General features: G+C 34.3%; 1 pseudogene; it reads right to left on the bottom strand.

Moving 5' to 3' along the window:
• LOC107627164 lies at window positions 3182-4423 on the bottom strand (annotated as a pseudogene).

Here is a 5287-nt window from a genome sequence, read left to right as displayed (position 1 = left end):
TTGGGGGCGCTCAAGAGGATTTACAGATGAGCACACAATGTTGCGAGAGGTAGAAGAAGGAGGTGGAATTGAAAGACGACGAAAATTGCTTTTTTTGAAATTTAAAAGTTTTCTGAAATCTAAAATGTTGGCTGGTAGCCTGGTTGGTTACCTAGCAAAGTTCAATAAATTTTAAATTCGTCCTTGGAATATGAATTATCTCAATTTGGACTTTTAAGTTTTTACTTCGTAACTCATGTTAGCTTCTCAAATCATTTTTGTTGAATTTGGATCCTCTAAATTTTAGTTTTTAACTTTAGAAGATAAAGTGAGATCTCTCACCATTGGATATTTTTTCTCTCATGTTTTCTCTTGATCCCACCTATGAAATAAATAGTGATAGATCATACTTTACCCTCTAAAATAAAATTCAAAATTTAAAAGATCTAAATCCATTTTTGTTAATGTCATGCTGATGTGGCATGTTGATATAGTGTCACATGTTAGAATAACATTTGGTCATGTGGAATGAAGGGATGATATGTATTAGTGACATGTGGCATGCTTAGATGGATGGTAGTCTCATGAATCATAATTAAATTTGTCTTTGTGAGTTATGTGACTTGTGTTGAGAGGATTCAAAAAGGTCCTTTGAGCGCCTATATCTTATGTTATAATAGATTCGAACACTTGCCCCGGATTAACTTCCGAATCATAATTGTTCTAGTGAATAACTAAAGAAAAAAATTGGAATAGATGGGATATGGTTCCGAAAGATGAACTGGACAGTTCTAATAAGATTTCATTCTTGAAAAAAAATCTGATAGACTTATTTGAGGGAGGGTCCCATTGGCATGCATTTCCATAGAATTAATCAAAATGTCAAAAGTATAACACGTCTTCTTATTGACACTACTCATTTTGATACTAAAAAGCCTTCTCCTTTTTATCCTCATGAATCCACCAATACTATGCTTTTTTCTATGTTTATATTAGTATTATTTACTTTGTTGAGTAATAGGAATCTCTTAGCCAAGAAGGAACAAATTTGGATATATTATCCAAATTGTTAATCCCTTTTATAGACCTGTTGCATCAAAATTTTCCAAATTCTTTCGATTGGTTTGAACTTTTAACAAATGTAACTTTTTCGGTGAGATGGATTCATTTTTCAATTGATTGGACAATAATGAAAGAAGGAATTACAAGTAATCCATGTCGATCTCTAAAGTGCGTATTGATATATCAATTCAATAAATATATCTATTTATATAATTGAATAATAATAAAAATAATGGATATATGATACGTCTCTGTCAGTTAATTAAAGCAAACGATTCTATAATCTAAAATCAGCATCAGTAAATGATCCAATAACCATCCTTCCTTTTTTGTTTGAAGTATTTATAAAATACTATGATGGTTCTGTTGCTTTATTATTTCGTCTGTTCTTCAGCAATCCCAAAGATCTGTGTACGTGTCATTGATATGTTATTATTTTAAGTGATTTAAATTAGTCTCTAAATTCACTCATGATTTATTTTAGTTCATGAAATAAATTTTTTTATTTTTTTATTTCATATATTCAAAAATTATTAATATCTTTTAAAAATTTTCTAATTTTTCATCTATTTTTTTTCAAATAAATTAAATAAAATTCTTGTTACATAATAGAAAAACTATTTCAAGAAACTTAAAATATGAAACTAAAAGCTGATAATGAAAGAAGATTTCGCATTTATTTGTTTCGTTATATGATTTATGAACGAAGTCTTGTGAGAGGTTGATTTTGAAGATGAATTTGAAAGGAAAAAAAATTATTAATGTTTATATAAAAGACAAATTTAATTATTCTCTTTATATATTTTTCAGAAATCTCATTTTGTGATAATTTTCATATAAGAGGTTTTTTATTAATTAATTAGTATTAATAGTAATAGGCATAATTTAGACCAAAATAAAAAGATGCATATTTTAGTCAATCTTATATTTATCTTATTGAAATAATGTAATTATATTATAAAATTTATTAATATTAAATTATATAAGAAGTTTTCTATTTATGTAAAATATAAAGAATAGAAAAGAAATTAATGATTTTCATTCTTTAATTTGGTGGGCTAAATATGAGTCATGAATGAAAATTTAAAGGCTAATTTAAATCACTTAAAATAATAATATATCAGTGACACGTGAACAAATTATATTATAACATGAGGCACAACTAACATGTGTACAAATCATGTTATGACATGTGACATAATTATTTATGTCAGCATATAACGTGTCAGTAACAAACATGTCATCCCTTCGTTATTCTTGATCGAATATTGTTCTGATACGTGACACTAACTATTTATGTCATCATTTCACATCAGTACACCATCAACATAAATTATTTGAGAAACTAATGTGAGTTATAGAGTAAAAATTTAAGGTCCACATTGAGGTAATTGAAATTTCAATGGCCAATTTAAGACTTAAAGTAAATTTCAGGAGCTAATTTGAATATTAACTCACCCAAGTAGATTAACATTTTATGGTTTGAGACTAGTCCTGTGATGCCCTGAACCAAGTCATCAAGATATTATATAGAGTAAATTATCAAAATGGTATCCAAAAGTTTACACTGATGACAAAAAGAATCTTAAAAAATGATATCGACAAATAAGTCTCCAAAAGATTTAAAAATGCAACAAAAAGGACTAAACATTAAATATATATTCTAAAAAAAGACTTTAGAGATTGGATTTTGATGCAAACTTTTGCAATGATTATTAAGAAAATAAGATCTTTTCATCCTTAAAATTTGGTAATTTTATGTCAAGTGAATTTTTGTTAAATTGTTTTTTAAATTGTGAATGACCACATTTTTTTGAAGATTAAAAAAAATTTCGAGATCAAAATTTGTTCTTTTTGCTCCAAATTTTTTTGTGTACCTTTAAATAATTATTCAAATATTGCTACAAAAATTCAGATCAAAATAGATAAGTTATTTTCTAAAAACAGAAGTTTTTTTGTCACTCACAAAAAATATAATAATTATTGGTTATTTTGTTGCATTTTCAAATCATTCAGGAGCTATTTTGTTGACAAACATATTTCAAGGAGTGAACTACCAACCCGACCCTTGTCCATTTCGCAGAATAACAAAGCGACCCCTAACGAATAAAGCAATCCACTTCGGTCTCAGTCCCATACTTCCGTGGCACAAGGCAGTCCCTGTGGGTGAATCTCCGGTTACTACGAATGGAAAATGCTGAGCTGTCATGGTGAGCATGTGTTAGCTTACTGATGTAGATGAATGCTGCAGTCGTGGACACCTCAAATGGTCAGGAGGTTAATTGTCCACATCCACGTCAACCAAAAACGTGGTCGTTTTGAGGGGAGGAATTAACCGTGATCATCGAAATGGAACCAACCAAACCAATAGGTATATCCCTGGTAGGGTTCTTGGTTTCCTCAGCCATAGTTGCCACCATGTCGAAGCCTCTATAAGACCAATGTACAATTGCAGCAGCATTAAACACTCCCTTCATCCCCATAGGGAAGAATGGCGTCAGGTTTGAGGCTTTACCGTGAACAAATCCAACTACGATGATGAACATAATAACAAGCGTAGTGGCAATGGAGCTGAGCCACTTTAGAATTGAGGTATTCCTAGTGCTGCTCATTGCAACACCATTGGCTTTAAAAAGAATGACATCAGCAATTGGATTCAGTATGTTGAACCCTTCTTGGAAGGAATTCACCCAGATTCGGAAGAAATCCGGATCGTTCTTGATCATATCGGCAAAATAAGAGGACCACGAACAGCCGAGGCCGGCAGCGCCTACAACAGCCTCGAGGAGGATGTTTTCGGCGGCAAGGAAGGCAATGAAGTCACCAAGCTCGATGTGGAGGAAGGAGAAAGAGCCGCTGGCAACGGGGATGTTGACTACGAACTCGGTGTAGCAGAGTGCGGAGCAGCCAGAGATGGCGTAGGCGAGAACGATGGCGGGACCAGCGTCGGTGCGGGCCTCCTGGCCGGTGATTACAAAGATTCCAGAGTCGAAGACGGAGACAAAAGTGAGCTAGGTGAGGTCCCAGGCGGTGAGGCAGCGACGCATGGGATTCTCGCTAGCGTAAATTAGGACGTTGAGCTCGCTGTTGTCAGAGGAGCGGTTGAGGGGGCGATCCCTTAGATGGGGGCACGCGGAGGCAAGGGTGACCTGGTAGGTGGTGAAGCTCTGGAATGAGGGCTCCGGAAAAAGAAGTCTTGCTTACTCCACCGCTAGTAGCTCTGGGGCAGGTGTTGGGGATGGCGGAGGTGGGCAGTGGTGGCGGTTCCTCCATTTCGGCATAGCAATTGAGCGAAGATGGTAGAGGGAGGTCGTTTTGGTTGACGTGGATGGGGACAATTAACCCCCTGACCAATTGAGGTGTTCATGTCTGCAGCATTCATCTACATCAGCAAGCTAACACACGCTCACCGTGACAACTCAGCGTTTTCTGTTCGTAATTACCGGAGATTCACCCACAAGGACCGTCTTGTGTCATGGAAGTATGGGACAGGGACCGAAGTGGATTGTTTTATTCGTCAGGGGTTGCTTCGTCATTCTGTGAAATGCACAAGGGCCGAGTTGGTAGTTCACTCTATTTCAAGAATCTTTTTGTCAACAATTAAATTTTTGAGGTACCAAATTGATAGTTAACCCTATGATATACTTGATGATAAATTATATACCTAGACTTATCAAAGTTATATATAAAATTCTTTTATCGACCATTATATATTTACTCGTTTTTATTGCATAAAAATTGGATAATTAGATGTAAAAAGTGATTTTCAACCCGCAATTTCTTTGCATATAGAATTTGTAGCGATATAAGAACAATCACAATTTTTTATAGCATTATTATGAAAGGTGATCCAATTCGTATAACTTGATAGTTGGAGACTTATAATTCAGAAGACCAATTCAAAATAACACGTTAGAATAATCAGAAAGCAATATGTAACTCTCTTAGTTAACGCTATCACTAATAATCTGGAATCAGAAACAACGCTAAAACAGCCACATTAGTAAAACCTCGGCCTGCATAAGGATAAATAGGTATGAGGTACAAAACATGATCACGTATCACAACAAAAACTAGAATTCGAACTCGTTTACACTAAGGTTGTTTGAATCTTTATTCTGTGACTGATTTGAACGTTGGAGTATTTTTTACAGGTACTCTCCACGTTTGGTGTTCATTGGGAGTTGAAGTAACTCATCTCTTAGAGGCATACGAGTCAAGGACAAGCCATACCTCGAACCTTCTC

This window comes from Arachis ipaensis, chromosome B02, assembly GCF_000816755.2.
Source record: "Arachis ipaensis cultivar K30076 chromosome B02, Araip1.1, whole genome shotgun sequence".
NCBI lineage: Eukaryota > Viridiplantae > Streptophyta > Magnoliopsida > Fabales > Fabaceae > Arachis > Arachis ipaensis.
Note: the sequence above shows the minus strand (reverse complement) of the source record. Positions and strands in the feature narration are given on the sequence as shown.